Raw genomic sequence first — 12,249 nt, 5'->3', positions numbered from 1 at the left:
TTCACAAATGGGCAAAAGATGTTGGACAACTTGCTAAACTCACAAAAATGTGTATTTGACAAAGGAGGCATTGGTTATAAGCCAAATTTGAGACAAAAATTTTACAAGAGTTATTTTATGAAGAATACATCTATTAACAATCAAATTGTATGTCATTATTGTAATCAAGATGGTCATATGAAAAATAGATGTGCAGTGAAGAGAAATGCATATTATGGTATGAAATGTGTTTGGGTTCCAAAAGGACCCATTGCTAACTCTCAAGGACCCAAAAGGTTTGGGTACCTAAAACTTGAGATTTTCTCTACAGGGCTTGAAGAAGAAGAAGAACTTTCTGAATTTTCTTGTCATTATAGTCATGTCTTCATCCTCAAAATCACTTTCTTCATTACTTTTAGGTTTTAAAGCTTTAAAAGCAATGCTCTTTTTCCTTTTGTATTAATCACGCTTCTTAGCTACTAAGTTTTTTCGTAAAAAATAAGAGAACCAATTAAATCATCAATAAGTATTTAAATCTTTGATTTTCTCAGTGGCAGTTCTTTTAGGTCTCCATTCTTTTGGTATTTACCTAATGATTTTCTTTATCATTTCACTATTTGAAAAGGTCTTGCCAAGTGTTCCTAGAGTGTTTACTATATCCCTAAATCTAATGTCCATGGAATGGACACTCTTATTTTGTCCCATTTGGAACAACTCATTATATATAATATGTCTACGAATTTTAGACTATTTCACTTAATTTGTACCCTTATAGACAACTTCAAGTTTATTCCAAATTTCATGAGTATTTTCACAACCGAAAACTCTATGAAATTCTTTCTTATCTAAGGCACAAAATAAAGCATTTACAGCTTTGGAGTTTAAAGACATCTTTTTCTTTTCTTGTTCACTCCATTGATTAGAATGTTCTAGAATATCTTCCTCTTGTTCATTTGTAATGGTAAGTATAAAAAGACCATCACAAATGACTTCTCATATCTCATAACCTAATGCTTGCAAGTAAATTTTCATCATACTTTTCCAATAAGGATAATCATTTTCATCAAAGAATAGTGGTCTAGTTGTGGATTGACTTTCCCTAAATGTTGAATCATTTTGAGTTGCCATGGATCTTTTACTCTTGATGGTTAAGTCCTAATAATAGAACCTCGCTCTAATACCAAATTAAATACTAGATATGCAACCCAAGAGGGGGGTGAATTGAGTTTTTAAAAACTTAAGCAATTAAAACCACACAACAAAACAAACTAATATCTTAATGAAATTAAGAACAATAAATTTGACAATGCACAATAATAAAAGAGTAAGGGAAGAGAATGCAAACATGAAAACTTTCACGTGGCTCAACAATCCTCACCTACGTCCACGCCTCCAAGCAAACCAAACTTGTGGATTTCACTATCCAAGTCTCCCAAGATTTCAAGTTTTACAATTGACTTTCAAGGTATCAATAAACCTTTACAAGTAGTGTTTCACTGACACACACCTTTTCCCAAGTGTTTCTCACAATTAAACTCTCACAAATTTGATAATAAATTGAAAGATTACACAAATACTATTTTTTAGAGTAGATATACAAATGATAGCTCAATAATAACTTAATGTATAATGATTTGCAAAACGAAAGTTCAAAATATGTTGTATGCTCTTATTCTTGCTTAAAATATTACTAGATTTAATTTTGATTATAGTTTAGACAAGTAAATTAACTGTTATTGACCTCTAGAAAATAACTGAATCGTTGCTTAAATCAGATGGTTAGCCACTAGGCTTATGTGGCTAGTTATCATTACAAATTTAGATTTGAAAACTTTAAAAATTGGCCTAGACGGTTAGCTGCTTACTCTCAGGAGGCTAGCCGCTAACTCTGTCTTCCCACTATATTTTTAATATTTTTATTTTGGCCCCAAAACTTTTAAGAATTAAAGAATAATCTAAAACTTTCAAAAATTATACTACAACCCAAAATGTTTTATATTCTTGCAAATAGATCCAAATCCAGAATTTAAAACAATGCTTATTGAAATCAAATATTGCAAAACTTTTTCATTTTAGTCCATATTTTGAAAAACAACTAATTTCATAAAATAATTGTAAAACCTTTGGTTTATGAAAAATGATGATTTATTAACAAAATCTTGAGCTTTTCAATGTTAAATTATGCATACATTAAATCATACCGGCTTTAGAAGATTTGTAGCAATGAATTTCACTAAGTTAATACTCGTTCTTAATTGTGCTGTTGTTCGTTGAGTGTCTTGAGCTCGATTTCACTTGATTCACTTGAATAAATTTTACCTTTAAAAAACTAGTGAAATTGTGAAATATAATGACATATGTTTATTATTATCAAAATTATAATTGTATAGCCCTTTAGGCTAACAGCAACCTTAACAGCTTGAAAACTGCAGAAAATGTCTCCTGCAGTACACTAAAGCCACCACATGTTAGTTTAGGATTACTAAAGTAATGACAGCTCCATCAATGAAGGTGTAAAGCGTTATTACAGCTTGGTCCCTACTAAGATTATCTCCAAAATATCCCTACTACGATTATCTCCAAAATAACTCACCTCAAGCACATGAATCAATTATGAGAGATTGGGACTACAAGGACAGCCGATAGTCGCCTACTCCATCATGAATGAATTCAATTGCTTTGCAATTTAGTTAGCTCATTTGATATGAACCAGTCAGGGTTGAAAAAATGTTGTCACTAAGGACAGTCCCTCAGAGGACAAGTGTTTAATCCTGGAAAGCCAAAGAGTCTCAAAGTGTTTGTTTTAAAAATCATTAGACAGTACCCTTCCGTTCTAGATACAGTGATACATATGAGATGAGAGGCCTTTGGGGCCCATCTGAACACACAAAGAGGCTTTGGGCCGTGTGTTTGAGCGCTTTTACCTTTTGAGGACATATGCATGTGGTATGATGATTACAGAGATACAGATATTGAGATACAGATATTGAGATACAGATGATGTAGATGAGATATATGCCTTTGGGGCCCATCTAAGTATACACAAAGACTTTGGGTCGTGTGCTTGGGCGTTCTGTCCTTTGGGGACTAGTTTATGCATGCACATATATGATGAGATATGAGATAACATTTCCTCATCTATCCATTGTAGCTCTGAGGCATGATGGTTCCCTGATTGCCCGTCCGTCGAGTTCTGGGTATGATGAGATTATTTCCCTGGATACTTGTTTAGTGACAATTTTCATAATTTAGTATTTGAGACTACAAGGTGTTATGATTCCTTCCATTTTTATGCGATGTTATATATTATGTTTATATCAGTATATGATTTATAATTAAATATTTTTATTTAAGTTTCTCATGGTAATTTGTTAAATTATTAATTAAAAGAATATAATTGTTCTGAAGTAAATTCTATTTTCAAAAGCTATTATCCACTCACTGAGCTCGTTGAGTTTTATACTCACCCTGTTTTTATTATATTCCCCCCCCCCAACAAGAGATTTATAGGTACATCAGTCGACCTAGCAATGATAGTTAGATTGGAAATTACGGCCATGTGATGGTGCTAGTAGTCATAGATGTTTTGTTGAGATATTTTGGATCCTATAATTTATTACATATTTGTGATTAAAGATAATTGATTGTATTTGAAATGCAAGTTACGCAACCCAAGAGGGCGGGTGAATTGGGTTTTTAAAAATTATGCAATACAATTCGCACAATAAATCAATCTAGCGCCTTAATGGAATAGAAAACAATAAATTCAAACCAGCATAAAAATAAAAGAGTAAGGAAAGAGAAAAACAAACACACGGATTTTTACGTGGTTCGGCAATCCCCGCCTACGTCCACGCCTCCAAGCCTACCAAGCTTGATGATTTCACTATCCAAGCCTCCTAAGGCTTCGAGTTCTTACAATTGACTTCCAAGGCGTCAATGAACCTTTACAATCAAGAGATTATCTCCTCAATCTCTTCACCCCAAATGTTTCTCACACTTGTACACTCACAATTTGATAAGAAATGAAAATTACAACAAAAACTCTCTTTAAGAGTGGATATGCAAATAATAGCTCAACAATGATTCAATCTATGATAATTTATGTTTTGAAAGCTCAATATATGTTATATGATCTTATTTTTACTTGCATTTTACCTTAAAATAAAGTTGGAGTTGAGTTTTTATAGTTAGAGCCCGAAAACTAGCCGTTATAGGCAAATTCCAGCAATCAAGCGGTTAGCCGCTTGTAACAGTGATATTACCGTTATTTTTGAATTTTGCTACAGTAACACTGTTCACTAAAATTACACTTTAGCCCAAAACTTTTTATAATTATATTATAACCCAAAACGTCATAAAACTTTACAAATATGTACAATTTCAGAATTTCTTAATAATGATTGTCATTCCAAAACTTTCTAAAATTATGATATGACCCCAAATATATTATTGTTTCTCAAAAAGGTCATTTTCAACATAATACCATATTTTTCAAAGTGCTCAAAACCTTTCACTTTAGTCCAAAATATTCATAAATTATAGTATGGCCCAAAACATTTCAAATGTTTGTAAAAAGGTCCAACTCCGAAATTCAATAATAATACTTATTAAAATCAAAGATTGCAAAACTTTTCATTTAAGTCCAAATTACTCAAATCCACAAAATACTCTATCTTATAAAAATAAAACCTTTTAATTTATGAAAAGTAATTATTTGAATTAATCTCTTGAGCTTCTCAAATGCTAAATCATGTATCAATTAAATCATACCGGTTTTACAAGAATTTATCGCAATAATTTGTCCATTGAGCTCTAAACTTTATTCTTAATTTCGCCGTTGTCCATTGAGTGTTTTCAACTTGATTTCACTTGCATAAATATTACCCTTCAACAACTAGTGAAAATGTGAAATACAATATTGATTAAATTACTTAATACACATATTTGTTATCATCAAAATTACATTATGTGTAGCCCTTTAGGCTAACAATCTCCCCCTTTTTTATGATGAAAAACATCTCATGTATTTTGACATTTATACTCCCCCTTAATACATGGCATATATAATTCAACATATAAATTAAATTTAAAACAAAAACTCCCCTTGAATATATGATCTATAACAATTTGTAAGGTCCCCCTTAATAATTCAAAACCATGCACAAATACTTTAAGATCAAAATATGTATTATCTGGCTTCGAATTCAAAAATACATGACTTCTCCCCCTTCATCATCAAAATTACCATAAGTCCATGTTTATACCAAAAAGAATAGTTCAATGATTAAGCAAGAAACATATGTAAATTAAGCATGCAATTTACTAAGCCATTATAACAAACCAAGATTTCAGAAAAACATCAATCCACCAAACATAACATATCAAAAATATCAAGCAACAATCATCCTCAAATTTAAACAAATATGCATGTAGAGATGTAGTGCAGAGTGACACATGACTGAAAATAAAATAGAGTTCTAAGGAGATGGAGGATGTGATGAAGCGGATGGTGGTGGAAATCCAAGAGCGGCAAAAAGTTGCTGCTGGCCATCAAGAAGCTGCTGCTGTTAAGCAAAAAGGCGATGTTGTTGCTCAAATAAGCGTTGCTGCTACTCAAAGAGACGCTCTTGCTCGGAAATAGACTGAAGTTGAAAGCCTCAAGTTGGGATTGAAGTTTGCCTTGCTGCTGGGAAAGAGAATCCAATTTAGTCAACAACTGCTGCATCGGATCCTCAAAGTCAGCTGGAGTAGAGTGGGAAGGGCCCTTGGAAGGTTGAGGATGTGATCGATGTGGAGCACTGAGATCAGGGAGCAAGTGTGGTGAAAGGACATCGTTAAAGAAATGATGATCTATAGGAGCAATTTCCGTAACCTTTTTGTTTCTCTGATCTTTATACCATCTATTGTCCCTCCAATAAAACCCCAAATTAGCTATTGTTTCATCGCCTAATTCCCTCGAATTCAAGAAGGTTGGCTCGGTTATAAGTACTTGAAAATACTGGACAATACGTGTAATAATACTAGCATAAGGAAATGATCTTTTGGCTAAACTTGGAGTGGTAAGCATATGATTAAGGATAATATAACCAACATTGAGCACAATTTCCTCAAGAATGCAATCCAATATGGCTACATCTAAGCGTTACCTTCATCCGCATGTCTAAACCTAGGAGTTATAACATGATGAAGAACATAATGAAGGATTCTAATTTGAAGAGGTAAGGCTTGAGATTTCAAAGGTGATCGACAAAACGCAGAGGACAAATCACGTCATCGATAATTTTTTCGAACAACATTCTCAAGTGAAAACCAAGAATATTTTATTTTGGCTTTAGCACTATATAGTTCCAATCCCTCATTCGGAGTTCCAAGAATACGATTTAATAGAGCAATATCAAATTCAATACGAACTCCCCCCACACTAGTAACAATTTTATCTGAGGCTTCCATATCCATATTCGAATAAAACAACTTGACTAAATTTTCATAATAATGCTCTTTAACAACCAATACATTTTCCCATCCCATAGTAATAAGAAAATCTCTAAGAGATTTATCATAAATTTCTAAATTCTCCATATTACTAAAATTGACAAAAAAAGGAGTAATGACCGATCTTGGCATGAAATTGTCGAGAAATCATTTTCGAAGCAGGGGTCATGGAAAGTGAGTCAATATAAACTCCGAATAGTCGCTATGATCTTCCTTATGCTTCTTGGCCACTTGTTTCCCCTTGGACTTGTCACCACCTGCCATTGTTGGAAGAAAAACAAGCTTAAAAATGTAATTTCGGGTTTTAAAAATTTGAGTGAAATGGATTTGTTTGAGACAAGAAAATCAATCCTAGAGATGAATGAAGCTAATTTATGATGGAGATTAAATCAAAAATGGGCTAAAAGGAGCTTGAAAATGAAGAGAGAGAAACGAGTAGAAGATGAAATGTTGATTTTTGATTTTGGGTTTTATGAGGAGAGTTGATGAAATGGTGTTTTGAGAGTGAATTATTTGTTCTGTACACTTGCACATTGACACCTATAACAACAATAACTAACCAACAGTAACCCAGCTCTCCTAAATCACATATACATTTCCCTAATACCCAAGATTACCAAGCTTAGAAAGGTTACTGATTATAGGCCTATAAAGCCTGTGCAATGTTGTGTACAAAATTGTTGCTAAGGCGACGGGCAATAGAATGAAGCCAATTCTTTCCCAAACATTTCCCCAACTCATAGTGCATTCACCACCAATAGTCTCATTACAGACAATGTCATTATTGGTTATGAATGCCTCCACAAGATTAGACACAGTAAAGTGAAAAGAGATGGCATTATGGCTCTTAAATTAGATATTAGTAAAGACTACGATAGGGTTGAATGGTAATTTCTGAAATAGATGACTCGTCTTAAAAGTGATTTCTAACTCACAAGTATAAGAGTGTCTTGTTATATTATAACTCGGTGAGTCCAAGGTCGATCCACATAGAAATGATTTAATTTGTTTATTTAAGTTTATAAAAAAATAAAAATAAAATCTAAAAATATGCAATTTAGTTTAAGAAAAAAACTATGAAACTGAATTAGTTAGGGTTATGGATCCACTCCTAGTAATAAATACAATTTAACAAATTCTTTTTATTTTTATTTTATTTCCCAAAAGATTAATTGTATAAATTAAAATAATTTTCACATTAATTTTATTATGGATTACGAACTTAATGTGCCAAAACTCAACTTGTCTACAATAAGTCAAAATACCATTTTACCATATTTTATACTAAGATATTAAGAATTCATTGTGTCAAACTCCCATTTTTGTCTACAATAAATCAAAATTTCAAAATATAAAATATGGATAAAATTAATTAGAAAATAATTCAATTTGTACAATTAAAAATAAAATTTGATTAAATCATATTTGTTTACTAAGAGTTTCACCTTCCTATTACTACTAATCTTTAAATAAACGTTTTTGAAATAAAGGGAATTATTAAAATTGAAAAACACATAATTAAAAAATGGTATTTGGAAATTGAAATAAAAATAATTTTATTTATTGAAAGTATATTGCAAAGAGAGATGAGAAGAAGAATTTGAGGGGAAAGAAGAGAAGAGAAGGTGTGTAGAGATGTGTTTCCCCCACCCCTCTCTATTTATACTAATACATGGTAAATCCACACTACACAAATAAATAAATCTTATTACATCTTAACCTTACATTTGTCCCAATAATAAAACATAAACATAACTTAATCCACTCAAGCATATCCAACATATTCCACTAACAATTACCATACCTAACATGATAAAAACTTATAATTTTATAATTACCACATTTACCATTGTAAAAAACTTAAAAATTTATAACAAAAGTCTCGGATCCTCCTCGATAATTACATAATTTCTCGGGCTTCGGGAATCTAAATTTGACATCTGTACATTTGTTTGGAGCCTCAAATTGCATGAAATTATTATTTTTACCTAATAAACACACAAAAGTACACAAAATCAAACATTTAGAAAAATAATTAGAAATTCACAATATGTTACACAATTACAAATATAAATTACATTAATAGCACAAAATAACATTTTTATACTTAATAAACATACAATTTTTAACACTAATCACACCCCCCAACTAGCTTATTGCTAGCCCTTAACAATTAAAGCATTATATTAAATTAAGATTTACAAAATTCACATGCAAGTTAATAGTTGTTCATCTATCCTCTAAACTACCAAATAAATAAATTTTTCCAAATTTTTCTAACTCTTGGTCGTTCACTCATTATCCAGAATATCATAAATCTTCTTTTGTGCTCAAGTAATTAACACAATACTTATGGGGTTTCATTAAAAGAAAACAACATTTTCGTTCATTAGAAATTTTATCTTTAGGCAGTTAATTATTTACTTTTTTTAAATATTACATTTTTAACCCATGTGGCGAGCTCTAGGCCAGTGACTCCCAGATTAGTTGACCTTAGGGCACTAGATGTTGAAACACCCCTATGGATTTAATCACTTGAGTTTTTAATAAATAAGCAAACAATATATCTATAACTCATGTAGCGAGCTTTAAGCCAGTGACTCCCAATCCAGTTGACCTTAGGGCACTAGGTGTTGAAACACCCTACGGACTTAATTACTCGGGTTTTAAATATAACAAAATTAAACACATTCAATTTTTTTCTTTTTTTTGTTCTTTTTTTGGCAATATACACTTTCTACTACCTTAGATATTATCCCTAATAAATCAAAAGAACTAACTAAATGTTACAAAAATTTTAACTTACAATCCACTAGTATGTGTCATAGTGTGTGTGTGAAGAATAATTTAATAATACATGTTAAATGAGTAAACAACAAAATAACTTAATAACCAAATGGAGAGTTAACAATTTGAGTAATTCAAAGAAAAAAGGGAACAAAAATAACTTACTATGAATTTTAAAATCAAAATATAATACAACATGACTATTAGGATGCATCTCAAAAGTCATGTCTCTTTACACAGCCATCCTAGACTGAATTTTTTTTTTGGTTTTTTGGGTTTTTTTTAAAAAATAAATAAACACCCCTATTTACAATTTACGTCAACTACCCTTTCCCCCAACCTAAACTAAAAATTATTCATAATTTAAAGATATGCATTCAAAAAGACGAAAAAAGATAAAGAAAATATAAATAGGAAACATCACACTTGAGCAGGCCGCTGAAGATGCATTTTTAGAGCCGGTACACCTTATATTCAGTCATCTTCGACATAAATATTACTAAAATTTGCCATATTCCAGAGCTGTCAACTATTCCCTCCCCCCAACCTCATCGCTCCAAAAAGATAGTTACAACCGAAGAGTTAAGTCCAACTTGTACTTCTTACTAGGGCTAGGGTTACTATAATTAGTCAATCATTCCAATGCTAAGGTCCTAGGATCTGGCTCTAATTTGTAAGCTTGTAAAAGATCAATTAACTCATCAGTAATAGAAGCACAAAAAAAGAGATTTTTCGCAGAGATTGGAATAAAATGATTATTAATTGCACAGTTAATGAATGTAAGCAATCCATCATAAAAATTATTAACATTTAGTAAACCGATGGGTTTCTAATGGATGTTCAAACGGGCCTAAAATGCAAATGTAATCAGTGCATCTAGAGTTGCAAAATCTCCTGACAAGAAAATGAAAGCATTAGCATGATTTAACATATAAGATATTCACTCTTGCATACTTGAGACAACTAATTCTTCTCCAATTAGTATGTCAGACATGCATCTTAGAGGTTTTAAGGTTTGTGGAATGATACCTAGTACCTAGCTTCCTATAATAAAAACAGCTTCTAAGACAAGTTTTGATAACCCGTGATCACCTCCTCCATATACAAGGTGTAGTTTTCTATCAGCTATAACACGATCAAGATCTACAGTTGCCTGAATGAACTCTTTGTATTTTCCATAATGAAATCCAGAGAGCACACAAATGTTTTTGAATTGTTTACTCGAAAATGCTGCCATTAGAATAATCTTAAAAAACAAGTTGTGAGTGGTTGGAAAAAGAGCTCATATTTAAAGATCATAGTGATAGACAAAATGAGAAACAACTGTAAATGGGTTGGTGTATTTTTCAGATAATGTGTAAAGCTCATGTCTCAATAATTCAAAAGAAAACAGTAAAAAGAAAAGCAAACAGTGAAAAGAAAAAAAAGTAAAAGAAAACAAATAATGAGTAAATACAAAATCACACCATTTTCTTATAAACTGGCAAACAAGGTCTTTTTGATTCAAATTCCCAAGACTAAACTATGCACTTTCTTTTTGGAACAGTCTCTATAACCTTTGTATCTCATATTGCACATGTCCACTTCGATGCATCTCAAGAGATCGTAAGATATCATCTAATAATTCTTTACTCATGCCATCTTTAACAAATTTAATTTTATCTTCTCGACTATTAGAAACCATTCCTAAAGATTTACAAACTTCTTGTTTGGAACTAAGTCTTACACAGTTATGAGATTCTGAGCCAAGTCTTTTAGCTCTCCGTTTTTTAGCAAATGTGCTTTTACCAAAACCAGACATGTAAGAAATAAATGGATCAGGAAACTCACTAGCTAATCAGACCTTTACTTTAATTATACAACGAATATCAGAAGGAATTTCGTTGATTATTAACAAACGTAATCTTTCACAACGAGCTTTGTAAATTTTTTTGAGTGCATTTTGAGGGAGAGAAGGAAAATACTTATGCAATTTATGTTGGATTTCTTCTATACTTGATTTTAAGATATCAATTATTGTGGAAAACTGAGAATATTGACTTAAGAAGTCACGGAGTACCGTTATCCGCCATTTATACGGGAAAATAAATCAAAACACACCAAAATCAAATCAAACGTGAAACCAAACAAAAAAAACACAATGTAAAAAGGAAAATGAACTTAAATTTGTCCTCTCATTGAGTTAACCTCAAGCTCCAATTCAAATTCATATATACCATGCTCTGTTTCTCTGAGTTGTCTTTTTTGATCCTCAACGTAGGCCACTAATGTTGGTGGTTGTCGTTCCCAAATTGGATGTGATTTACAACTTTGTATTTGGCCGCCCAAGTGAAATTTTATTCGCAAAAGATTTTTACGATGTCTAAACAGAATCTCCCTTATTGAGGTGCTCATGATGTATAGTGATGAAAAAAAACACAATTATTAAACACACTTTAAGCAAGAAACATCACAACGCGTATCATTCAAGACAGTCAAACAATTCAAACGGTAAAGCAACAGTGAAAAGTTAAAACACTAATTAAAAACTTAATCAAGATTTGATGGGTCACTCAAATTTATTTCGGTGCTTGCTTCACGTGGTTGGTATTCCAGATAGGGCTTTATTCTTTGTCCATTAACTTTAAATGTGACATTGTTTTTTAGATTCTCAATTTCTATAGGCCCATGTGGATATATATTTTTTACAACAAATGGACCACTTCACTTTGACTTTAACTTTCCTAGAAATAAATGAAGACGAGAATTATAAAGCAATACTTTTTGACCAATCTCAAATGTTTTTTGAAAAATTCTTTTATCATAAAAAGCTTTTGTTCTTGCCTTAATAATTCTTAAATTTTCATATGCATCATTCCTTAATTCCTCAAGTTCATTAAATTGCAATTTTCGCACATTACCAGCATCATCCAAATTTGAATTAAAAGCTTTAATAGCCCAAAATGATTTATGCTCAAGTTCAACATGTAAGTGGCATGGTTTACCATA

The 12,249-nt window shown here is 31.6% G+C and overlaps 1 pseudogene; it reads right to left on the bottom strand.

The window, feature by feature from the left end:
- Positions 1-5,395: 5,395 nt before the first annotated feature.
- Positions 5,396-12,249, bottom strand: part of LOC112099825 — a 149,745-nt pseudogene continuing 142,891 nt past the window's right edge.

The sequence above is a fragment of the Citrus clementina genome, unplaced genomic scaffold (assembly GCF_000493195.1).
Source record: "Citrus clementina cultivar Clemenules unplaced genomic scaffold, Citrus_clementina_v1.0 scaffold_3, whole genome shotgun sequence".
NCBI lineage: Eukaryota > Viridiplantae > Streptophyta > Magnoliopsida > Sapindales > Rutaceae > Citrus > Citrus x clementina.
Note: the sequence above shows the minus strand (reverse complement) of the source record. Positions and strands in the feature narration are given on the sequence as shown.